Raw genomic sequence first — 27,421 nt, 5'->3', positions numbered from 1 at the left:
CTAGTTGTTCATGGACCATGACATTAAGCAAATGAATGACAAAATTGTCACGTAGAATGAGGGGGGTTTTTCCATGCGTTTTCTTAGCTTGGGTGCTTATCCTGTCAAAGATGCCACTTATTTTGCGTGAGAGCTAAAATAACCTATGAAACTAGACATCACTATTCGTCTCAGCAGTTCTTTCACTGACAGTAAATTGGCTCCCTAAAAATCAGTGTGGTGGCTGTGCTGGTGTTACCAAAGTTAAACACTTTCATTTCATAATGCTTACACAGGAAACAAAATTAAATGAAAATAAACATGTAGAGAGATTCAAGTTATGAGAAAGAGAGGTCAGCTCACATCTGTGCAGACATTAAGTCAAAATCTAGACAGAGACAGAAAGCAGACCAAAAGAAAGTTGTAATAATTATCCAGTGCCTGTTTCGTGAAGATCCTGAGCACTCTGGGAGTTCAGTGTGTTTAGCCCATAGAAAGAGCAGTTCCTCCAGATCTGGCACTGAGCAGAGCTTAGGAGAGGTGACAGCCATTCCTTTTCTCCACAGAAAGGGGATTTCTCTTTTTCTGGGGAAAACATTCTCCAGCTCTACCTCCCTCACCCTGGAGGCAGCAGGTTCAGCACAGCAGTGGCAGGTTTCCACACTTGCTGTGCTCCTTTCCCTTCCCAGTTCATGAACGTTCTCTCCCCCACTTTTCAATGATACACGAATTGGCAACATCTCACATACCCCCCACAATATCTAACAAGGGCTGACTCCTGCCCATGACACCTCTGAAAAGGACATATTCAAAATGTCCAGTGGCACTTTGGTGTGAACTTCAGGAGAGGGTTAAACAGAGCTGCACAACTCAAGATCAGATCAAGAAACATGTTGTGGGTTTGATCACTGTTTGATTCCTGATTTTTTTTCCATAAAAGTCAGAGCATAGGATATGGCGCACCTCAGACCTCCACGTGGAACAGGATGGATGCTGACCAATATAAGCCATGCTCAGTGGAAGTCAGACTGAGAGCACTGCTGCCATTATTTGAGATTTATCAAATAGTATTTTGGAGATGGCTGTAAAGCTGCATAGTCTAATTAAACTTCTTCCTATGATACATCATCAGACAACAATGCTTCTTCCTTACCAGAGGGAAAAAAAGGAACCAGAACATTACTTGGTGCCTGGGAGAAGTATGTTTGCATCATGATGGTTTCTTAAGTGGTGAACTTCACCACGTCACAACATAAGACCAATACGATGCAATGACAAATTCTCAAGCATATACCTATACTCAAACAGTATTTGTTGCAACACAGCTCCTCCTAGGCAGGAGCAGAGCAATTGTATATTCAGTGGCAGATGGGTTACAATCTCCCGAAACTTCCACTATTGTGAAGGCAAAAGAGAGGTTTGTAAAGATGAGAAAAAAAAAACACAAAAAAAAACAAAAAAAAAACCCAACTTGTTATTATTGCTGCTATGGAAACTGAACAAAGAACAATAACTACTTGCCAATTTCTTCTGGCTCCTACAGTGAGTAAGCCTAAAACGCTGAGATTTCAAGGACAAGAATTGCTGTCAATAACTAAATATTTTGCTATTCTGGGATTTACCAGCATTGGAGCTGTTTAGTTTCTAAACCTTTGTGAAGTCTTTTTTTTTCTGAAAGGCAGTGCATTGTAAGTACATGAGAGCATGCTGTTATGAAAAGGCAATTAATTTTACATGGGGAAATCGATTAAACAGTCGATCTGGTCCTGAAATTAGGAATGTATGCACTGATTTTATTTATATCTATAAAGGACAATGCTTCTATAAAAAGAAGAAGCACATTATATTTACAGGTGTGCCTAGCCCTGTACAGCACCTGGGAGCTTATAAGGAATGAAACGTCATTGTTTAGATGTTTATTGCCACACAGTTACAATATGCTCACTGCACTTGTATCTGTGTAAGAGGCTACTGCTGAGACTCCCTTGCTTCTGATTCACACGTGTTTCATCTCTGAAAGGGAGAAGTAGACCATGTATTTCTGCCCAATAATAACTTAAGTCATGCAATATTTTTTTAATAACCTGCACTTTGGACTTCTCTAGAAATGAAGGTGCAGCTATTTTAGGGCATAGAGTATGACTTTCAATATGATTTCACCATGGTTTCCTACTCAGAAAATAGTAACTGAATCCTAAAGTTACTGGAAAGAAATGGCAGCATTCATCACTCAGTTTGGAACAATTTGTTAGTTGTTAAAATTTAGAACAGCGTAGGCAACATTAACCACAGGGATCTGTGGGGAAAAAAATATCTAGAGTCTTCTGGCAACTAAAAGGTGAAAGAAGTTACTTCTGTTCTCCTTTGCTTGTATTTACAGTGGGTGTTCTTTTTGAAAAATATCTCTTCAGTAAGAGATAAATGCACATCTTCCCTTGTTTAAAAGTTCCTCAGAATGCTCCCTACTGTCAGCCAGCATCATCTTCATCTTCCCCAGTCTGTGTTTAAGGCATATGGTATCCTCCCAAGTAATTCTCTCTGTCAGATGTTGACTATCCTCCTATGTGCAAGAAAAAGAGGTACAGTTTAAATATCTCTCAGCTATAATTTGTCTTACAACATCTCAGTGGCATGAATATTCTCACTGTGGGTTGGAGAGGGAAAGAAAAATGATGGGGTAGAATGGGTGCTGCAGGTCTTTTAAACCTGAAGGACCCCTTAATTATTAACTCTAAGAAATACTAAATAGTTGTCTAATACTATCTTTTTAAGAATCCTTTCAAGCAGAATAGATTAAAAAAAATCAAGATCTGAATTCTGAACAACTTGAATGAAAAATAATCATGGAAACCACAGATTTCCAAACCACAGAGGAGGCAAGTCTCCATCAGCAACGTTCCCTAGAAAGAGTTGGTGATTTTCCTACAGTTTCATTTCCAAATTGTCTTGCGAGTACACCTCAGCCAAAATGAGTGTGGAGGAAGCGATGCTACCATTCAAAATAGTAGCAGCTATAAATACCAAACCCTGAAAATTAAGACCTAAATTCCCAAGCATTTCCAATCCACTTAGGCTCTTTCCTACTGAAGAGTTTCATCAATTCATTTCAGCCAGTCATTTACAAGAGCCTCTGCAGTCTCTAATACAGCCTTTAATGCACAGCTTTCCTGAAGGACATAAATGCAATACAGCATTATCAGGACCCGGGCGGGAGAGGCCAGGGCGGGCCGGCGTGGAGCCGGGAATTCCCTGGGGCCGAAGGAAGGGGCAAGGGCAGCCGACGGCCGGCGGGAGGCTTTCTTCCCGGCGGGAGCGGCCCGAGCTCGGGCCACCGGTGTGACAGGCAGCAGGCGGCGGGGTCTGCCACAGCAGGAGCGGGCGGGAAACTCCCTCAGCGAACCGTGTCACCCGCGGGAACCGGGCCCAACCGAACCGGGACCGCCGGCCTGGCTCCTCTGGGGAGCGGAGCGGGGCAGGGAGGAGAACGCGGAGAGCCCTCCCGACGGGTCGGGTCGGGTCGGGTCGGGTCGGCAGGTTCGCAGCGGACCCCCCGGCTTCCCGGCGGGCGGCCGGAGCCGCTCCTCGGAGGGGCCCGGCCCGGCCCGGCCCGGCCCGGCCCGGCCCGGCGCCTCAGGCCCGCGGCTCCTCACCGCCCGGGACGGGGACGGGGACGGGGACGGGCAAGGGCAGAACTCGCCCCGCCACGACGCTGGAGACGTTGACTCCATCCGTCCCTCCCGTGTGGCGTTGCTGCGCGGCCTTGCAAGCCGGTTCCGTTCCTTCCCTCAACCGCGAAAGCCAGGGCCCGTCTCTGTCCGTCAGGACGGCGGTCTGAGGCGGTAACTGCGTCCGGCCTCTCGCAAGTATCACTAGTTGCTACCCTGTGTTTTTATTACATGCTTATTTTTAAGAGAGATAACTCTAAGGTATTTTCCTGTCAAGAGTGCACAATTCTGGAAATCCCTTGCTGTTGCAGCACACAGCATCAGGAGATGCTCTTTGAATTAGAGAGTTTCCAAATGTGATTTTCTCCATCATTCTCCCAGTATAGCAGTGAATGCAAATGACACATCTCGCTGGGTTTTTTTCACCTTGCAATCCAGCTGTGACACAAATCTGCCTCTCATTTGTCACTCTATGTCCACAGACAGTAGTCAGTCAGTCAAATATGGAAATGTAAATTATCTATAAAATCATACAATTGTAGCCTTGCAGAACTACAGGAGTAGGTGGATACAACCATGAATTTCAAATTAAGTAATAGGCTAATTACCCTATTATTTTACTATACCTGCAAAGCCTGTACAGTATCTCTCTGCCATATATAAAGTTATATTTTAAACAAATTCACTCATATATCCTGTCTTTTCTTTGTTTTTTATTTCTTAATAAATTCAGTTCATTCTATTTTTACATGATAGCAATAGAATACACTATTATAGATAGTATCTATAATTAATGACAGACATATGTAACACATGGGGTCGGGCCAAACAAGCAGTATGATTTACTAATGCAAGTAATAGTGGATGTGCACTAAATAAAGATTCTTTCTTGGTTCTACTTTAATAAGTAGGGCTACTCTTAAAATCTTTTATATGCGAGGCAAGCAGGGAGAGGAAAGAGGGGAATCTCTGCATTCAGCAGAGATATTTGCAACCCAAATCAGCTTAGTTTTCCCATGCCGTGAGTGGAGGGGAATTGAGAAACTCTGCAGTCCTAAACATAGCTCCACTAAATTTGTCCACGGCTCTATCAAGACTAATCACAACTTTGTCTACTACAGAACATGTTCATTGCATGGCAGCAGCTCACTCTGACACTTAAAAAATTGCAGGTGGATTTTTGGCTGTATGAAGCTGAAGGGTAAAATCCTTGTTATTTTTAGAGAAGCCAAGATTACACCCTGCATTTTTAGATGCTGCAGAATAAAGACATCAGGAATGTTGGTCTGCAGAAAGTGATTTCACTTAGGCCAGATTTCCTTTAAAAGCATATTGTAGCTTGAAGTGTAGTCACAGCTTACACTGGCAAAGTGGTTTATCATTAGTACTAGACTTCCTGACTGAAATTACCTATTTAATTTAGGTTCCTTTGTATAAAAACTAATAAGAAAGTGAAAGAAAAGTAAGATTAAGTGACATATTATCCCAGAAGAAAAAAAAAAAATTATTTTAAATATCTGTATAAATTTTTGCATTTATAAGTACTTTATAGCTTTATTGCATTGTCTTAAACATTTTTACATTCTTTTTTCTAGCCATTAACTAACTTGGTCTACGTTTAACAGTGTTTGAATTGTTCATATATTCAAATTTTATGCTTAATGAATGTTGTGTCTAGGGGCTGGAGATATATATTTGTCAACTAGTAGTTAGGAGCAGGATTTAGTTTGATGCTAAAAAACTACAACTGGGTGTTTGTATGTCAGCATATACAGATGCAGGATGGTCTTTTGTGGCAGCTGGAGGCTATGTCAGATCTCCTGGTGCATCTATAGTCAAAATCTAGGAGTAGGTTAAGACATCCCATGAGTATTCCTCATTCTAGTGCACCATGAGCAAAGCTGCTCTGTCAAATGTGTTTAGGATGATGCCAACATACTGTACCTGTTGATGTCAGCAGTTTTGAATGAGACACTGTGTGTGTTGAAAAGTGATGCATTTCCTACACACACACAAAAAGGATTCATACACAGTAATATCCTAGAATTGGCATTCCTTCCCCCAAAACCAAAAGTAATCTGAAATGAAGCAATGATGACACTTTCAGTTAGAAGTGTTCAATAATTAGTTTAAATGTCACCCCCATTTGCTAGATGACCTGTCCTTCCCTCTCTAACAGATATAGTGGAACCATAGAGGAAAACATTGATGAAGAGTTCTTAAAAGGGTTAATAAAAATTTAGCCAAATCATTTTCCAAAGAAAAATGGGAGCTTTTGTAGGAACGTTTCTGTTTTGGTTATATCTTCTACAGAGAACAGGTGATACAAATAATTCTAGTTTTGTTCTGACGTGAAACACATTTGACCTTGTTGCTTCTTCTTGGCTTTTCCATTCTGACATTTCAAACTTCTTTCAAATGAAATGTTTGATAAATGTTAATCACTTCCTTTCCATTTTTCTTGTTCTAACAGAGTTAGATTCTTTAATTTTTTCTTCTCTTTAAGCACAAAATCTTCAAAATTCTGGTCCTTGCTATAGAAAGAGGATTCCACTTAAACAAATGTTCTTTAAATCTGTGGATCTGATGTTCAACAGCACCAAAACCTATGTGAAACTGTCCTTGAAAAAACGTATGCTGTTTCGTGTTCACTGGCACTCCCAACTCTTCTCAGTGTCTACATCTACACTAGTAAACTGAACAGGGAATGGGCCTGAGCACTGCCATGTAATCATCCATACTCCATCCATATGATCCGTACAATTGCTATGGTCTATGGCATGGTTTTGGCTCCAGCTTACTTATGCTCCCTCAGACAATGCCTGGGCATGCTTCAGGGTTAGCACCTGCCAGGAGCGTGAGCAACAGCAAGTTTGGATTTGAACCCTCTGGTTTATGGGAATAAGGAAGACCAGCTGTAAGGACACAGACTGCATCATGATCAAGAATGTGCCTGATCTATTTTATTTGCACAGATATAGAAAATGAGAAGACAGGGAAGACCTACTCTTGGAAATGTCTTTGTACAAGTATAATGTTCACTAGACAAAAACTGTACTTGTGTTACAAGACTCGCAAATATTTCATTAACGGCAGTCTAATTTTTTATTAGGTGAAAGTGAATAGGACTACAGCAGCTTCTGCTCTCATGCCACATTCCCTTGCGGGGCCTGAGAGAACTGAAGAATATTCAAGCTACTTGCTAGTGGGATCAGAAGAAGACATTTGTTCTTCTGGGTGTGTGTGAAGCCAGAAAACCAAAATGGTCCGAGCGGTATGTGTGCTGTTAGAGGATTGATTTGTCACATCAGACAGGTAAGAGAAAAAGGGGAGTCGAGAGCAAAAGGATATTGTTGTGTTTTAAGTAATTATGTAGTGGTTTAAGTAATTATCTAATTATCTCTTGTGTTGTGGGGATTTTTTGGTTTTGGGGTTTTTTTTAGTGCTTCCAAGGTACTAATTTGCTTTCTTCCACCTGTTGATTTTGCCTTTATCTTTTGGAAGGAAGTTATGAAATAGTTGGTCTCTTATTACCAAGCATGAAAGTTCAGTATTTTATCATCAATATTCACTGCACTATTCAGATAAGAATTCATTCTGAATATAACCCTGCCTGTGTGAGGAGATTTACTGCAAATTACTGCTCTCTGCACAAGGCTACAAATGCCAATAAGATACCGGGGGCTCAGAAATAATGCCCAGTGCTCTGCAGCAAACATGTAAGGGTCAGCTAGATAAGTCCAAAGCAGATTGCTTTCTGTCACACTGGTAATTTCCATTTCATTTAGCATTTTTTCCCTGCTGAATTATATACTTTATCTAAATCAAGTAGAATCTGAGAAACTTTTTCATTAAGTTTTTTGCATCTAAATAAAAAATAATTAAAATCATTTCTATGCAAGAGTGGAAAATTTTTAGCTTGTATTGAACAGATCATGCTAATGTAAGTAACAACAGTGAAAAGATCTCTCTAAATTGTCTTTTATTCCTCTCAAAGTGAAAGCAGTCACAATGTCAGCACATTTTACTTGCAGATTGCTCCCTCAGATCTTAGTGCTGTTCAATAGTATTCAGCTCCAAAAAGGATCAAAAAGTAGTGCATCACCATCCATTTCCTTTCACTAGGTTACTCAAGGTTGCTGTTGTCTAAGAGCTGCTTCCCCTGACTCCCCTTAGCTCCAGTAAGTCAAACCTACATGTATCATATATAAAATCAAATGACAGTAAAATAGAGGATAAATAGATTTGCATACTAAAGCACTTCAGTCACCAATATATGCAGTTTTATTAATTACATGACTTCCCTGTGCTGTAGTGGAGATGGTGCAGTGGGGGAGAGGAGGCAGCTAGGTTAACATAGAGGCTTCTGCATGACCTCCTTGTTCCACATGACAGATGGTGCAGTCCTGCAGGGAGGCTTGGCAGTGAGCATAGTAGTTGCTTCTGTGCTATGCATAGTCCTGGTGCAGGGCTGTGAGGCTTCCCTGGTCTCTTCTCTGTTCCATGGGTTCCCCAGAGGATGAAGAGATAGTCCTGGCTCCTGGTGCGTGGTTCTGGGACTTCCCTCCCTGCAGTCGTTTTTCAGCCAGTTTTGGTTATCCCAGTAGTCTTCAGTGTCCTTAGCTGTAGGACTGACTAAAGAACACCTTGCTGATGATCAGGTCATTTGTTTTTTTGATTTACTGTTTTTTTCTGATTTGCTTCACTGTTGTTGGCGCTCACAATCTGCTTGTTCTGGACACTTCTGAACACTTTGGGTGGGACTTCTTGATGACCTACAAGTTGTTTTCCTAATTTGGCTATCTATTTCCTTGATCACACCAAAACTATCCTGTTGTCTGAGACAGGGAGTTGATCATGTTTCATCTACTTCTGCTACAGAATGAAGTTGATTAAAGTGCACATTGGAACAACTGTATTACAAGTTGGACCCACTGGGAACAGTAGTGACTCCTAGATCTCAAGGAAAGAATATCTGAAAACATACAGATCATACAAAAAGGCAGAAAACCTTTGCAGGTCTGTTTCTATAGTCTCATACCTTAATCTTAATGAAAATTCTTAGACCCCTGATTTGTGAAGAATGAGGATCTCACTCATTGGGATTCAACACATAAATATATTTTACCCTGTTCTAGAAGGAGATTCAGAATTTCAGCCTAGACTATATTGAACTGTATGTTTTTACTCTGTGCTTGACTTTCAAATTCTAATGCCTTAAGTAGAGAGATTTGTAACCAAGGAAACATGAAGTGGAATTTCTCTTATTATTCAGTAAATTTGACACAAACTACAGAAAGCACCTGTCCATTAGCACTCTGAAGCTAGAATGTTGTCCTACTTCCTTTCCTAGAATTTCTCTCTGTCTTTGATAAATTACTTATAGCTTCAATGTCAGGTATCACGGATATACAGACCATGGTAGAAGAAACTGGAAAAAAAAAAAAAAAAAAAAAGCAATTATTTTCCTTGGCATATATGAAGAAAGATTTATGATTTCTGTTTCCTCCATAGATTAAATGTTTCTTGAAGAGCTACAGTATCCTACCCAGCCGTTCCCTCAGCAAAGGGTCATAACGGGGTGTCAGAGATTCTGGAATGTTACTATTATCTGGTTTTAAATATTAACAGTTTTGACAGCTTTCAGACATAGCTAATTCTAAGAAAGTGCTGATAAGAATAGTGATGATGTTCTGATTAATGCACATAATCAGGACTAAGAAGACCAAAGTTAATCCTATAGGTTGGCTACAGAATTCTCTGTTCTGTTTAAAGCAATGTTCAAGATTTCTTAAGGTTAGTTAGACCCCAGCTGGGCTGAGTATTGAAGAGAGTATGAACTTGGCTTTTTAATAAAGGAGAGAAGGTGATTTAAAATAATTAATTAATGCCAAACGAACTCTTTGGCTTCCACTGGAAAAGTGAAAGGAACAACCTGCATGACTGATAAACATAACACTGAAATTTCCAGTGTTTGAGCTTATGGTTTGTAGTTTTTTTCTTTCTCTGTCCACAGCCATCTGAAATGTACCAAATATACTATTCTGCACAAACTAGAAGGGTTATCCGTGTTGCTGTCGATGATGTATATGCAGTTTGGGTTGCAGACGAGTCATCCAACTGCCACTTGCAATGAAGCCTTTCTGTGAAATTTGTTAAGAATTTGAGAATAAAATCAAGGTCTTGAATTGTGATGGTGAAAACAGCAATCAAGTTATTCAGTGCCTTTTACTACGAGTATATGATTTATTATATCTATTATAGTACTAAAGCAATTGGTGATTAGTGAAAAAAGGAGGAAGATAGATTTGGTGCACATAGAAATTCAGATTAGATCAAACCCTTTTGGTATATTTATACCAGATTGGCAATATGATATGATTTATGAACTGTTAATTAAATCTCCCTTCTCTGTGTCAGGTTAAATATATGAGTATACATTTCTTTATCTACATTGATAGCAGATAGCAAAGCCATAACTTAATCTGATGACTGTACATGGCATATTGATGAAAAACTAGACTCAAACAACTAAAAACTTGGTAAATATGACAATAAAAGACAATCAGAAGCAGAATAAATTCCCACTTGTCAGCTATTCCTAAATAAAATCAAGCATAAGATCGATAAATAGTCTTTGCATTTTCTGTAATCATGTAATGAAAATACTTTTATAAATATATTCAAAATATTTTATTAAGGTAAAACTACCTACGGCAATTGCTAGAATAATATGAATTCCTTGATTCTAACAGGCTGCTAAAGTTACTAAAGGTAATTTTGTTATTTGCTAATAATTTAAAATGTATAAAATAGCTAATTTTTATTACTGTATTATGATTGATCTTATGGCTATGATGTATAAAATATGGCAGTTAGTTTTGCCCAGCCAATAAAAGTCATATCTGTGACATCCAATTCTATATATTGTAATCTAAGCAATCTGTTTTGTAAAATGAATTGTACAAGGATGCATCACTTGATCCATAAAAGAAAACAACTTTCACCATGTGTTGTGATCTTTGTGCTTTGAGCTCTAGCAGCTCCAGATAGAAATTCAGTACTGTTACAAAAAATTCTATATTGCCTTCTACATAGTCTCATAATCTGGTCCATAACTTCTAGTATACATAACATCATTAGACTCAAGAAGCAGCAAAATGGAGCAGTAGAATATTTTAACAGTTAACATACAGAAGAATAGTATAAAAAGTTTGTGCCTCTGTAAATGCACACTAAATCTTGATTTCCTACTTTGCCTGAGTAATTCAATTTTAATCTTTATGACAGTTCAGATAGCTAAGGTGACCTTTTTGCTGTAGTATTCTGTTTTTGCATAGCACTTCTCTAAAAGGGTGACTACATGTGATAGTTAAGTATTATTTCTATTTCTGTCTTTTCTTTCCTTTACCCTTCAGCCACACCATCCTGGCCTCTGTTTGTTGTTGTCTACTATGTTACATCCTATTCAGCATTATGGAAGGCCCAATGCTGATGGCATTGCACTTGTATTATTTATCAACAGAGAATAATAGTGAAAAGGGAGAGGATGTTGGAAAAGGGGATAGGTGAAATTTAGAAAGCATTCTACATTTCCAGTATTACTGACATATTTCTGTGAAGGAAACTCAAAATACTATACTTCACAATATTCACTGGTTGCTATGCTATCACAATTTCTTTTGTAATAAAGGACAAGTTATCACTCCAAAGTAATGAGATGATTAATTCTGGAAAAAGGATACAGGATGGAATGGAGAGTTATCATCTATGTTACAAAACTTTTACCACATCTGCACAATGTTGCCATCCATCACATCAGTTTCACTTGATTCTGTGTGCTTTTGATTGGATTTATTTTGCCTGACTTGAATCTCTTGCTCTTTATGCAAAACAGAGAGACGACAGACTTAATAAAGTTGTCTGAACATAAGCATTCATGTCTGTTTGAGATAGCCGAGAGAAGCCTCCAGCTGCTTCTAGAGAAGGGTGCAAGTCTCCACCAAGTCATGTGTTGTATTTGTCAACCCCACGCAGATGTTTGGACAGAGTAGGACATCCCAAATGATGCTAGACATCCTGTGTCTAGGCATCTGAATTAAGACCACACATCTACACATTTTCAGAATATAAGTCATCCCGTTTCTTTAAGCCTTATAACTCACAATGATGAAACATATGAGAGGAGATACCCTTTCTCTGCATTTAGTAGAGGGAGTCTAGGGACTTCATTCAGTTCACTTCTGTGAACACACTAAAATGTGTTCATCATAACAGACAAAAAGGGAAAAAATTATTCAGACAGTAATATTTCATAACATGGACTTTGAAAACTGAACCCAAATGAGACATCTCCCCACCGCCCATCCTCCCCAAAAGTGTTAGTAGAGGTTCCCATTGTAAAACCCAGATCTTCAACTAGGAAAAAGCTATTGGAGAAAAAAAATAGGAACCATGAGGTCTCATCACTTATGGGATAGTCTTTAAAAAGAGGAGAAGAATACTTTTTGTATTGTTGTTACCTACCACCACCCTTCCCACCCTTTGATATAATACACAAATATCATTACCTTACTCTATGGACCACCCCTGTAAAATGTCCATAAAATGTCCACAAAACATCCACAAATGTCCACAAAAATGTCCATTGAGTTCATTTAGTCCATGACTTTGGGCTCCATCTGTTATGGTGGTCACTCAGGACAGGAGAGGTGGTGTCTTGTGTGAGTTACTGGGCACCAAAGCCAACCCAGGTCAGGTCGCTGCTGTAGTTCCACTGCTTCTTGCAAGATTTGTCCTCTGCTGGTTCAGGTGGTTCCTGCAACAGTAATTCCTCTAACATGCAACTCAAATCATAGTTTACAATAGTTTAAAGGTATATCCATTACAGTCTCCACCCCTGGTCCCTTTGGGCCAAGTTATAGAGTTTAGCATTGCAAGGAACTCCTCCCCTTGCTCCTAGCCTGGCTAGAAACAAGGGTTTCCTGCTATAGTAATTCCTATAATGTGCAACTCAAACCCTGGGTTACAACAGTTTAAAAGTATTTCCATCGCAATCTCCACCCCTGGTCCCTTCGGACCAGACCATGACGTTTAACACTGAAGTGAACTCCTCCCCTTGCCCCTGCTCCGGCTTGCACTTACCCACAGACCGCAGTCCCTTAGGGTTGTACCCGCTCCAAGTGGAGCCTTCTCGGTGAGCCACAGTCTCTCCAGGGGTATACCTGCTGCGGCATAGACTTACCCGCAGCCGCAGTCGCTTTGAGGTGCACCCGCTCCAGCGTGGCCTTCTCCATGGGCCACAATGTCTTCAGAGATACACCTGCTCCAGCGTGGCCGTACCCACAGCCCCAGCCCCTTCAGAAGGAAACCTGCTCCAACACGGCCTTACCCACGGCTCCAGTCCCTCCAGGGCTGTACCTGCTCTGTCGGGGCCTTATCCATGGCCACAGGCTTTGAGGTGCTCCAGCATGACCTCATGCCCACCCACTGATGCTTCAAGGTGTACCTGCTGCAGCATGGGCTTAGCCACGGCCACGGAGGCTTTGAGGCGTACCTTCTCCAGCGTGGACTTACCCTAGGGCCACGATCCCTTCAGAGGTATAGCTGCTGCGGCACAGACATAACCACGGCCACTGATGCTTCAAGGTGTACCTGCTGCAGCGTGGGCTTCGCCACGGCCACAGACGCGTCGTGGTGTCCTGCTCCTGCGTGGACTCATCCACAGGTCACAGTCCCTTTGACTCGAGTTCTCACTGGAGTTCCAGCCTGTCCGGCACAGCAGCACGGAAAGAGCAGCGATGCCCTGGCCGTCTGCCAGCCCAGGCACATCACCATTGCTGTTATCAAACTGCTCCCAGGCACAGCACAGTAGGAGGATAAGCGGTACAGCAGTACAGCCAGCAGCGAAAGCAGAAGGCAGCCACTAACAAGCCCTAGACTCTAAGATACAGTGAGGCAAGCAAGACCACGGCAAGCACAGGAGCCTGGCAATTAATAGCTAAACAGCAATAACAGCTATAAATTTGACCTGGCACATTCCGATCAAATCTGTCATTGTCTTGAACCCTTGGAGACCCACGTTGGGCACCAAAAAGGACTGTTGTGCTTTAACCCCAGCCGGCAGCTAAGCACCGCACAGCCACTTGCTCACTCCTCCCCCTCCCAGTGCATTAGGGAGGAGAATCGGAAAGAAAAAAAAAAAAAAGTCTTGGGTTGAGATAAGAACAATTCCATAAGTAAAGTAAAATAAAATGTAATACTACTAATAATAATTATTATTGTTGTAATGAAAAGGAATAAAATAAAATAAAATTTAAGTTTAAAAAATGCAAGAAAAGACAAGTGATGCACAATGCAATTGCCCACCACCTGCTGACTGATGCCCAAGCAGCGATTTGCTCCCCCCAGCCAACTCCCCCGTTTATATACTGAGCATGACATTCTATGGTATGGAATATCCCTTTGGCTAGTTTGGGTCAGCTGTCCTAGCCGTGCTCCCTCCCAGCTTCTTGTACACCTGCTTGCTGGCAGAGCAAGGGAAACTGAAAAATCCTTAATTTGGGATAAGTGCTAATTCGCAACAACTACATCAGTGCATTATCAACATTATTCTCACACTAAATTCAAAATTCACTGTACCAGCTACTAAGAAGAAAATTAACTTTTTCCCAGCTAAAACCAGGAGAGTATGGAAAATCAGACACAAAGCAATAGGTTCTGAATAAGACATGTGGGTTCTGTAGAATAGCTGTTATTTCTTTCTTATATCTAGATTCTCAAATCTTGCTATTGGAGAATAATTTTAAAATTCATTACCTTAAATTTTAAAATCTCTTATTATATATTTATAATAAGGAGTATTCATGAAAAAAATGAAAAAAGTATTTGAAAATTCATCATATCAGAAAGGATTATTATGCTGAATCCAAAGCAATTACTCAAACAGCTAATAAACCATTGCTTATTAGTACAACATGTTTTCTGGATGTGGGTGTTAAATCCCTAACAGCTGTTAGTGATTCCCTCCTGTATTCCTTTATTTTTATTATTGTAATCCATGTATCTCTTGAATATTAGAAGCATTTTAATACATAGAGTTACCAAGCAACTGCTCAAGACAGCTTTATTATGTTCATGTTTCTTGCATGCTTCACGAGACTGCTCTGTGAACAGAATTATGAAAGCACGAGAACAGAAAAGTAAGCTGGAGAAAGAGATCAGCTAAAGGAGACAGCAATTTTAGAGGACTAATTCTATGAAATTCTCTCTAATAAACCTCAAAGACTCAAAGAATGTAGAGGCTGTTAACTTTCTGCAGCTCCAGGCTTCACATTTTGCCAGAGGTTGGCTGCAAGGTTCTTAACACAAATAAGTTTTTCAATGACTTAAGTCCTTCTGTCTTGGCCCAAAATTATACTTGTGTGGAGCATGTTCTCAAACCTTAAATACAAACCGGATGACTCCAAAATAAAAAGCAGCTTAAAATGACAGAATTCATCAGTGGTGATAGTATTCCTCATAAAATGTGGTGTGAGTATTTGTCATTTTATTTAGTCTAATTTCTGCACTGTTTAGGTGCACCTCAGCATATTTTTAGGCCTTTTCTCCAATAATAAGAGAGCTCAGAGCTTACATCTTTTATAAAAGCCAGGTATTTCCTTTAATCACATGATTTCTCAAAGCTGCGGTGCTTGGAGGGAAGCAACTACATATATATTTGATATATATTGGTCAGCATACTTTGATTATGGTTAGATTCTAAGAAACTCATGCCATGGTGTTTTTAGAAAACCGCAGTTTGTCTACACGCTAGTGCTGGAACTGTAACAAAAATACAATATAATAAGAGATATGAGGAAAAGGTGGCAAATAATATTCCTTTCTGGAAGACACATTGTTTCTGAGAATGATGATACCGAACAGGACTACAGCATTAAAAAGTGAATATATGAGACATGAAACCTTGTTCATTGAACAGATTTTGTTTTTAAGGCTAAGTACTCTTTAAGAAAACATGATTTTGTACAGTCTAGAAAATACAAACTGTGTGTCTTTGCTTCTGTACTTCTAACTCCATGTGTGCTATAGCATTGTAGAATGAATTCTCTGTAAATATTTTTTCTTTTTTTTTCTTCTAGAAGGAACACCCACAAGAGGATCTGCAGGAGTTAGCACATCTCCTGCAGAGCTTGTGCTCAGGCAAAATTAATAAATCTTTCTCGATAGGAGCTGACATGGAATAAAGCCATGTGTCTTTTCCCCGTAACCTCCAGAACTCCAGCTTCCAGGAACATAGCTTGCTGCTATGATAACAGGTCTGTTATCCACAGGCAGTTGTCTTAGGCTTTGCTAAGTGGTTATGCTGCTACCCTTGGAAGCAATATAAAGGCATTTACATGCTACTGTGCTTGGACTCATAATTAATATTCCAAGCAGAGCAAGCGCCAGTGTCTAATCTGCAAACTGGATAAACTGTTTCTGGATAAATGAGAGTTTGTCATTTATAAATGCTGCAGTATGCTTTCATGTAGTTAATCATATGGGATGTAAACATGCTGAAAAGCTGTAACATCCATATTTCCCATTAAAAGGATGCTCACCTTAGAGTTAAATAAAGTTAAAAGCTCTACAGGATAGCTTGAAAAAATAGCTGTATGGTATTAGCAGGACAAATCTGATAGTTTTTCCAATGTACAGTTCAGGGTCAAATTGTTGTCACATTATCTGGATTGTGAATTCACATCAAAAACTGTGGCAATCCTTTCTTGAGCAACTCAGATCTGAGAGCTGCACTAGTGGTTGCCATTAATTGCCACCAGGGAGAAGGAGGACTGAAGAAAAGACAGGATTACTTTCTCCACCCCATCTAAAACCATTGTGGGAATCAGAGCAACAGCTGAGCATGAGACTACAGCATGTTTCATACGACATAAAGAACATAATAGACCAGGTGGACTCACACTGGGAGCTTTTAATTTCTGAGTGGTTTATCACAACATGCAAAGCCTACCTAGTAGTATGTTGCAAGGAACATAAAGAACAAAGATTTGCTTATAGGGATTCATTAGTAACTGGCCACACAATTTCAGACATTAACATCCTGCTTTGCTGCTGCCAAGCAGCTGTAAAGTTTTACCTGCACTTGCGGGTCATAAAGCATTAACCTTTCAGGCATTATCTGAAAGACTCATCTTTGTTAATAAAAAGGTCCACTGATTTTTGAAGATAGGCCAGCAAAAGTCAGCATTAGAAGGGCACAAGGCATTATAATGATCATGCTGTTGCAGACATCTTCTTCTCCGAAATTACACTCACCAGCCTTCCCTCAGCCCCCTGAGGAATTATGCAGGATAATAAAGATGATCTGGACTTCACTTCTTAAGCTGCTCCATTTTAGCTGGAGAAGGAACACAGCACTGTAGATAGAATATTCTACTAAACGGTTTTTTGTGCAATAGCTAGAAAAAGAAACCAGCTTTGTGTTTTCTTTTGCATAATACATTAACACCCTGCCACCTATAAATACTCATACTCAACCTCCTGTCAGATTCCATTTGTATTTCTATTTAATGCTTTCTTCCCCCCCCTTTCAGCACACTGATACTCTGCTTTTTTACTGGTTTCTTGGGAGCTTGTCTACACATGAAATTAATTCAGCAACTCCTTCCAAATATTCCTGTTTTGAAATAAAATTATCTTATTCACATTTATGTTGATGATTTCTGGACTAACCTGAATAAGTGATAAAATACTCACATGATTTCTAAATACATTGGTATTCAGGAATAACTACTGCAGAGTATATTAATTCTCTAAATCCAAAGTAACTTTTCAGCTCTACTCTTAAAATATCTATTGCTAGTAAGACTCATCCTAGTGAAATGAGACTATGCTTGATGCTGAAATTATATGAATAATGTAACATAATATATAAGTGCTAACATAGTCCTACCATAGTGATCTTTTTTAATTCTATTTTAATTGTTTTTGATATAAATCCCAGAAGTTATGAATGATCCTGGGAACAGAAGACTTCTCATCTGATATTTTTCCTATTTTTTGCATGGATGTAATGAACATTGCAATACAAACGTGTCCAAAGAATTTCTACACTGAATACTTTTAATTTGATTAATATGATCTTTTTAATTAACTTTGTTTCATCTATTCATTGCACCTCTGGTCACTTTGAACCACTAACATAAGGGTCCTCACATCATTCCACTGACGATGGATGGAGTCTGGAGGGTCTGAGTCAAGAGAAATTGTCTCTTAATCTCTGCCCTTTTTTATCATGTAGGCTGCTGCATCCATACACATTCTTAGCTCTTGTGAATTGCCCTCATTATTGGGCTATTCAGTCCACAGCTGCCTCCTCCTCCTCCACAGTGTCTTTATGTGTCTGCACTGCAGAACGAGGCATGTCCTGGGAGGGACGCTGAGCACTGGGACCCTTTTCCCACACTGCAGCACTGTTCGTTTCCCTGCCTTTTTCTGGAAATCTCAAACAACGTGTCTCCAAGACAAATCCTAGGACAAGCTTGGGGACAGTTTACCCCCTAGGAGGCAATATAATTAAATCTACCCCATGTTTGGTTCCCTCTGCCCCACTCATTTCCCCATCTGCAAGCATCCCTTACCCTCGCTGATGCTGGGGTGGTGGGCAGGCTGCCCTGTACCTGCTGTTCCCAGCTGTGCTGCAGGCGCTCTCAACCAGGATAAAAACTCTACAAAAATGTTGTCTCTGGGCCACAGGGCCATCAAATGTGGACACATGGCCTAGTGCTATGCTGTATGGCCATGCGTAGTCTGTCATAGAGCGTGCTAGGTCAGAACCATGGGGTTTGATTTACTCTTTATTCTTACTCCTTCACCATCATCCCCCTAAAAAAGGAAAATTATTATTATCCACTTGTACCAGCGAAACATTTCTAAGAACTGACCTTTAAGAGACAGCAAATTACCTCAGTGCAATATTACATAAATTGTTGATGTAATTCCTGAAAATCTTAACATTTCTTTTTGTTTGAAAAGTACATATGTATATGTATACATGTATTACAACTGAGAAAAGCTACTGCTTCGCAATTAAAAGCATACTGTCAACAACAAACTTGTCAAAATCCCAAATTTTCTACAGGCTTTTACAATGGTACATTTTTCTACCAGGTTTTATATGCTACCAGTACATTTGCTGAGAGTAGACAGATTTGGGGGGTTTACACAGGTTAATTTTCCTTATGACATTGTATGATTGCTTTGGAACACAGCAGTATATCTACTATACCTGCTGCTTAGGTCCTAGGCACTAGCAACATTATTTAAAGCAAGGAGCTGTCATAAGGATTCTGTATTCACTCTTAGCTCTATATAAGGCAGGAAGAGCAATATAGCTGTGCCTAACTTCGGAAGATTTTATTTAGCAAAAGAAAGAAAAATAAATCACTTTTTTATTCTACACTTTCTATTCTGTTTCTGCTATTTACATATCAGTCTTTGAGTTAGGATACAGACCAGAATAAAGATTTCTTTACATTTTAAATGCAGTGAGATCTGAGATTAACCTGATTTCTGAAAGGAGAGGATTCAGTAGCTGTTTTATTATCAGTAACTTCAGGCATCTGCCTCTGATCTCTCCCTAGGCCTGGGATTATAACAGTTATTTTCTGCGTTGGTGGAGGAGGAAAAGAAAAAGAGGAACAAATGTCAACAGTGATGTCTTTAAAAGGTCAAAGTGAAACATGAAGTTAGATCCTCCATGGAAAGGGGAGCAGTGCACTAAAAAGGAATGACCATCCCTGAGGAAGTGTCCTGGTATTTTTGCACCAGGGCAATAGCAAGTAGTTTTTACTGTGTTTTCCAGCAAGGACACAGCTTCCATCACGGTGTGTTTAGAGGCAATGAAAAGCCACTTTACATGGACTCTGCAGCACTGCCTGGCTGCCAGTGGCTCTGCCCTGTCCCTTAGGCATGGAGATGTGACAGGTCCAGCTTCCTAAAAAAAACTGCTAAGAAGTTTCCAAGTCATTGTCAGATCCCATTGACAACAGACCTGAAGGCTCTTTTTTCTTGTACAAAGACAAAACAAATATCTGAGATTTATCTGGCTTTGACTGGGAAGCAAGTCACTTGTAAATATGGACAATATCTGACTTATTTTTAATTTTTTTTTTCTAATCAGTTTCCCCAGGTATATTCTAAGGATTTTTTTTTTTAATACCGACTTCAAGCATTTAAAAGATGTGACTCTTATGCCAAGTATTATTTAATGTAGTATAGTGAACAGTCTGCACTAGGACTACATCTCTAAAGGATGTGCAGAATTTCTCTTTAAAAACCTGGTGCTTTTCCACAGCAATTAACTGTCATTTCTACTCATATTATGGAGGAGTCTGGTTTATAGGAATCTCAAAGCAGTCTGAATCCCACAGGATGCCATTAAGGAGCTTGCAGAAGATCTGTCAAGAGCTAATCAACACCACCTCACTTATACACCACCTAAAACTCATTATGATCACTTGTGAACGACATTGTAATATTAGCTGCAGGGTGATAAATCACAAAAAATGACACCAAAATAGCTGTTAGTTACAGGAAAATGTAAACAAAGAAAAATGCTTTCCCTGCTTCTTCCTTTCTTTTTTTTTTAACTTTCTTTTTGTTGGTACTGAGCGCCATCTGCTGGATGGTGCCAGCTTGCACTAATGCCCGTCCCCGCGGTGAAGAACAGGTTATTCACACACACACACAACCTGGGTGCGGCAGGTCTTGCCCCCACATACAAAGACAACACGTGTTTTATATAAATATCCTCCCAATCCTCATAAAGCCTAGGCTGACGTATTGTTTTATCATTTATTTCTAAATGCATGAGAGACGCTTAGTATGTCAACAGATTGCATACTGTGCTTGAAGTGCTAAAATAATTAGTGGTCAGTGGTACAGCTGCATGCTTGTGTATCAGGCGCTAATCTGCTCTTACCACTGGGCAAGCACTGTCCAGAATATGCCTGTGGAAGGACAAGCTCTAATCCTAATTATCAGCCTTGTGTTTACTTGGTGTTAGAAGATACAGATGTAAAAATAGGTTTTTAACCTTCCACATTTGTTTTAGGCTTATTACCCTGCCTTGTAATGTAGCAGCCATAGTCTGGCATATTTGCTCCTTAGCAAATCCCAACCGAATTTCTCAAAAAGGTCTGGTTTCACTGACTCCAATATTTCCCCATTAGAGACTATTAGACTTGTAAGAGGAAAACACAATCTCATCTCATCTTGTAATCCCCAAGACACCTACTTTAGATGTCTTACCAACTATGTGCATGTAAACTGCGACATTAAAGTGTCAAAACTGGTCTTCATTAGCTGCTGCTTATATTTTTTTTACATTAATTTTGCAAAGATTAGTTTTATGACAGGCACTTCATGCAAAACATTTGGAAAAAATGGCGATGTGTTTTTATTATCTGTGCCGAGTCACTAATGTACAATTATTATCTGTATGGAGCTGCGTAGTTATGAAGAGGACTGTACCGAATGTTTTTAAGCACAAAAGTAGCCTTGACCAAGCTATACCTTGAAGAGGAAATAAGATAAAGAAGGAAGGCTCTCTTACAGAATTGCCGTTTTTTTGGTCACAACCCCCCTGATTTCTTCCTGCAAATTGAGGCAAAGTGGAGGTGTTGCTGAGGGCAAAGGCAGGACTAAGTTGTGCAGAGTGAGGGAGCAAAACAGAGCCTGTCTAGAAGCACATTTGAGAGTGGTTCTATTCACATGCCCCAAAATTCAAGTCCTTTACTCCATGAAAGATGTGTCAAACAGAAATCGCCTCAGGTAAATTTCCATTTTTTATTTTTCCTTTGGTAGCATGGGATATGTAGACCAAATGGAATATACAGCCTACAATACTTACAGTAAATAAATTCCTTCTACTTCGGATTTTATTGTGAATATATCAAGAACATTGGCCTCTAGATAATAGCATGTATCTGCAAAGGGTAGAGCAAGAGCCATCATTATGAATGCCGAAATATTTTTGTCCTAAAATGTCCTTTTAATTTCCTTAGAGGCTTTGCTTTCTGGAATGAAAAAATTGCATTTTTTTTTCCTTGGTCCCAGTGTGACTATTCTAGCATTCCAAAAGATAATATTAAGGGGTTTAAAAGCAAAGAAATACATTGTTGGGGGACAGAATAAAAAAGTGAGTAATCATTTTATGCCATTGATATTCAAAAAATGAAATCAGTAGCACTGGATTTATTAGTGTTTTCCAGATGGCACAGCATTGTTGCTACTGTGCTCCAATAGAAGTGGAAACAAAAATATTAAGTTTTATGGAAATATGGAAGGAGCCAATGCTCTTACTGCCCGAGAAGAATGTTCTTGTAATTTCTGTTAACGTTAAAACATGTTTACTGAGATAGAATGAGAGAGTTGTGGCATAATTTGGGTTGGAATGGATCTTTGGAAGTCGTGTGGTCCAACTGCCCACCCAAAGTAGAGCCAATTGCAAAGTTGAATCCGACTTTGAAACGCCAAGGTTGCTCATGGCTTTGCCAAGCCAAATTTTGTATCTAAGGATGGAGATCTCACAGCCTTTCTGGGCAACCTATTCCAGTGTTTCACCACACTCATTATAGTAATTGGCTTTGTCCTACTACTTAATTGGAATTTTAACTGCCTGCAGCTTGTGCCAATTGCCCCTAGCATTAGAGGCTGTGCACCTCCAAGTGGAATCTGGCTCCATTTTTTCTACAAACACCCACTAAATAGTTGAAAAAAGCAATTTTCTTGCTCTTCTTCAGGCTGGACAAACCCATATCTCTACAATTGTCTTCATGTCATGTGCACCAGCCCCCAGTCATTTTGATGGCCCTCTGCCATACTCATTTCAATTTATCACTGTCTTATTTGTACGGGGGAGCACAAAATTGGACACAGTAGTATAGAAGCAGTCTTACAAGTGCTACATTGAATAGACAGCAGTGATCACGTCCCTCTTCCTGCTGGCTGCAGTCTTACCGATACAGTCCAGTATGTTCTTAGGCTTCACTGCAATACATACAAATTGGTTGCATATAAACCAAACACCGGTGTGTACTTTGATGCTGTAATATAATTATAACATTGTTGTGTTGGATTGTAGCTGAATTTCCAGTGAAAAACTGTAGTTAACTGCAGTTATTATTTAATTAATAATCATATCATGTAAGCCATGTTATTTATTCTTAAGATAATACCTCAGTGAAATTCTATAAGCTGGAGAATCCCTCCTATGAGCTGTAGAGCAAAATACCGTGCGAGCAGATGCACAGCAAATCTAACTGCAGTAGAAGCACACACCACTTTGCACTTCTGTAGTTAGTTTTATCCAACACTAATGAAGCTTTGTAGAACTCCTACAGAGCAGGTAATTATTACATCCGTTATGCAGAGGGGAGGAACTGAAGCATAAATAAGCAACAGAACTAATTTTAAAGTCCGCAGTGATGGCCTAAATGACCTCTTACTGAGTGGGAGTTTTAGGAATGATTTAATTAGAGGAGAACCAGGTCAAGCAGAGAACAGAAGTCAAGAGAAGGCCTTCCTTCTAATACTTTAATTTATGTTGAGTGCATATCATACTCATAAACAGTGAATCAGATACCCCCTCCCCAGGTGCTAACATTCCCGTTAGAAGCAACACAGAGTTAAAAAGGGGAAAATTGGTTAGTTCCACAGTTCTGGGGGAAAAAATAGCCAGCTAGACAAATGGCTGTAATAGTAGATAGATTCTTGAAACCATTTCAGTAATTCAGTTATTCAGTGCTTTGTCTACAGTCTATCAGTGTCCAGGACACCCTTCACCCATTTCAAAAATACTATTTTCCATGAACACAATTTTTATCAAGGCAACCTGTCAAGCTACCCTTTTAACAACAAGATATTTTCACAGCATGATTAGACAGTTTGTTTACCTTCAAATCCTGAAATGTCTTTTAGAGAGGTAGGGGTTTTTTCTTTTTATTTAACAGGATGAAATTTTTTGTTAGAAACAAAATAAAAGATCTCAAAAATGTTCCTGGGTGGAACAGGGAAATTTTGCTTAGTTGTTTTCTTGGTCAAAATTTCAAGAATAATCTTGAAGACCTTAAAATTAGTGGTGCCTATTATATCACAACAAAAATTAACACTCTTGAAAATGTAACTGAAAAAATCAGGAAATGGCTATACAACTGATGAGTGCCACAAGATGGCACTGTTTTATCCCACCTGATATAGTCTAAGCGTCCTAAAACAATAACTGGGTCAACAGAGATTATAAAAACAGCAAAGGATGCATATACAGGTTTATAAAATAAAATTAATAGTTATAAATGAACACACAATATACTAAAAAAAATAGCTAAATAGCAGATTCAGTAGAAATAGGATAGCACTCATTCAGCAACAACACATCTGCCCCCATGTTATCAGGAGGCGAACAGGGGCTGGAAGTAAAGACAGCTGGTCTGGTTCAGATTAAGCAACAATTCATCAGTACAATTACCTAGTATTTAAACTTTCATTCTAAGTCTTCAGGTTCAGGAAATAATACTTAATTGTCCTCACAGCATTTTTCAACCTTTTTCGTTTCTTTGAAAGATAAAATGCATCTACACTGATTTCTATGGTCAGAAAAAGTATTTTGCAAGAGAAAGGAGTTCTATAGCATGGACACTTACATATTTGTGCAGAAAGTGTGTATTAACATTATTCACAGCCCTAAGAATAATTTTACCCAAGCTTCCCAGAACAACAGCATAACACTTGATCCTGCGGAACAGGAATTTGTTTCATGTTGGGAGAAAGGAGGATCAAAACAGCTTCTCAGGCACACCCAATACACTCAGTTTGGTATTGCTGGTTGAAACTTAAGACAGTTGATGCTTGTTCAGACCTAAAATGTGGCTCTTCTATTAGTGGGTTGCTCCATAAAGCTCAGGTAGCTTTCTTCACATTCCTGCATGAATGTCAAGATCAATTTTACCTGGGAGAGCACGTCCTACACCTTCTCTGAATTCCTTGGGGAACAGGTTGTTCCCAAAGGCATATAAAGGAAGGCATTCATTTCCACTGACTTCACTGGGAAAATGTAGGCTATTAAATCTTTGTATGATTGGCAGTCTTAAGTTCAAGGTACAAGTCCTGCTGGGGAGCATGTCACACAATTAATATACAGTCCGTCTTTATATCAATACAGGTGAGGGGAAACTGTCTTAGTTGTGGGAAAATGTCTAACTACAATATTTTTTTAGGCATATCTTTGAAAGCCAAGCCCAGGACATTTGTCTCTGAGTTTTGAGTTGCCACTCATCGCAATTAGTTCTGTGTCTTCACATAAAGCCAAAGATAATAGGAAAGTACCTGATGAATTTCAAGGAATCTCTGCAATTTGTCCCTTTTTTTTTTTTTTTTTTTTCTATTTCAGTATTTGGAATATGCAAGAAAAGAAAATGTTTATATACAAAATGCACATATGCATGTACAGCAATATTATCTCAACAAAGAAACATCAAACTTGATAAGCATTCTAAGAAACCTTTCTAAAAAGTATTAATTTGTTCATCTAAAAAATTTCCCATCCTCTTCTTAATAGAATCACAGAATCATAGAATCATTTAGGTTGGAAAAGACCTTTAAGATCATAGAGTTCAACCATTGACCTACCACTGCCAAGTCCACCACTGAATCATGTTCCTAAGCACCACACCTACACGTGTTTTAAATACCTCTAGGGATGGTGACTCTACCACTTCCCTGGGCAGCCTGTTCCAATGCTTGACAACCCTTTGGTGAAGAACTTTTTCCTAATATCCAATCTAAACCTCCCCTGGTGCAATTTGAGGCTCTTTCCTCTCATCCTATCACTTGTTACTTGGGAAAAGAGTTTGACACCCACACCACCACCCACCATGGTGAAGTGCACTGGGATAGTCAGTCTTAAAAAACTATGACTCCATTGGTCAAAGGTCTGTTTATCCCTACTATAGGAAAAAAGCTTTGCAGTCATTATTTTAGCAGCCTTCATGGAAAAGGAAAGCAGAAAAAAAGGGGAGTAGGATGAGGGATTTGGGGTATTTTAATCTATTCAACTCCAGAAATTAATAATAAAGGTAAATTTTGGCAAAGGGTTTGGGAGGAGAGACAGGAGGGAGGAAAAAACAGATATAGTGTTTGGAAGATTGGCTCAGGACCCTGAAATATATGTTTGTAGTGAGTTCCTATTCTGCAGATAGTCCAGTCTTGTCATGTCTCTAAGCGACAAGATCTGTAATATGCACTTGCACTCACACAGAATAAATTGCTTCAGATGTGCATACATTTTAAGCCAGATCCGAATCTTTATTTAGTGATTGCTTTATTATCACAGTAAGTAGGGGAATAAATATTGTCATGGGTTTAAAAGCCTCATAAAGCTTATTATTTTTCAGTATTCATATGAGAATAATATCTAGGAATTATTTATATTCGGAGTTCTTCACCTGTAATATTCACCTCTCGATATTTTTTGGAGGTCATTGATGACAGAATGTAGAAATCTCTGGATTATAGCTTATTCAGTTTTGTTATACTTTTATACAAAATATGCATTCTTTCCAATTCTTGTAATCTGTATGACACTAAAGTTTATAAATAAAATAGTAATAAATGCATGTCTTTCAAGCATAAACTAAATCTAGATATAACTTGGGTTGAATTATGCAAAAAATCTTTTGTCATTCCATTAGAAGCAGACTTCTAAATTGCCACATGCAAACATGAAGTATGTTACCTGTATTCCACGTGTTATAAAACATGTCACAAATTAGATTTAAATCTTTTTGGTAATTCATGACATTCATCAAAAAATGTACAGGCAACATGAGATATTTTAAAATGGGAAATTAATGTTCTGGAGATTAGAAACAAAAGAGTATTTATGGGACTTGAAAATTGGACTTTTTTGCATTTTTATACTCAGCTCTACAGTCAGTAGAAGCATTTCAAAATGACTGAATAAGTCTAACATAAACGAGCAAATTTTACAGCACAGAAACAACATTCTATAACACAAACAATAAAGAGAGAATAGTAACAGGCCAAATGCTACATTAAAAAGGTGTGAATTTGGCCATCATAATAAAGTTGATGCTATTGAAGGTATGGGAGATTCATTTATTCATTAAACACACCAAAGTAGATGTATAGCAACAATATTCTGACCTGGTAACATTTGAGGTCAATATATAATTGATACAAATTGATATATAAACTTATACGCAGAACGATACAGATTAGTTATGTTGTACAGGAACCTGGAGAAAGTTCAGTGCATTTACCTTACTAGATAAAGTATCTTTCATTGACAGTCTTCTCTGAACTGGATAGTTTGTTCAATAATTCTAAAAATAATTTTTACTTTAGATGATTGCTTAGACTTTATAAAATATTATTCCTCCTTTACAGTGACTGACTGGCACAATATAGGAATGGGATTCAAATCCAGATTTGGACATCCTCAGCTCAATTCAGTCATTGCAAAAATTGCCATCTGCTGCTATTTAAGAAATTACACAGGACTTGTGGAAGACTTGTGTTTCTGTAGTGGTTGTTGGGGGCAAGGTATGATGCTCTGGGGCATCTCATACACCATTACCTACCTATATGCAGGAAAAAATCAAGTTCTAAGTTTTGTTGACTATAACAAGATCTTTAGACACCGAGCACACATACAGACTCCTACAGGTAGAAACCTAAGCATAGATGTCTATATC

General features: G+C 39.0%; 1 long non-coding RNA gene across 2 annotated transcripts; it reads right to left on the bottom strand.

Annotated features, from left to right (window-relative positions):
- Positions 1-2,450: 2,450 nt before the first annotated feature.
- Positions 2,451-13,629, bottom strand: LOC126046427 (uncharacterized). 2 transcript variants are annotated; one of them, XR_007508327.1, is made up of 3 exons: positions 13,299-13,629; positions 12,889-13,152; positions 2,451-2,539 (listed from the first exon to the last, which is right to left on the bottom strand). It is a non-coding gene; the product is annotated as an uncharacterized LOC126046427 (long non-coding RNA). The 2 variants fall into 2 exon arrangements; XR_007508328.1 differs by lacking the exon at positions 2,451-2,539 and adding an exon at positions 12,313-12,462.
- Positions 13,630-27,421: the final 13,792 nt, after the last annotated feature.

The sequence above is a fragment of the Accipiter gentilis genome, chromosome 16, assembly GCF_929443795.1.
Source record: "Accipiter gentilis chromosome 16, bAccGen1.1, whole genome shotgun sequence".
Classification (NCBI taxonomy): Eukaryota; Metazoa; Chordata; class Aves; order Accipitriformes; family Accipitridae; genus Astur; species Astur gentilis.
Note: the sequence above shows the minus strand (reverse complement) of the source record. Positions and strands in the feature narration are given on the sequence as shown.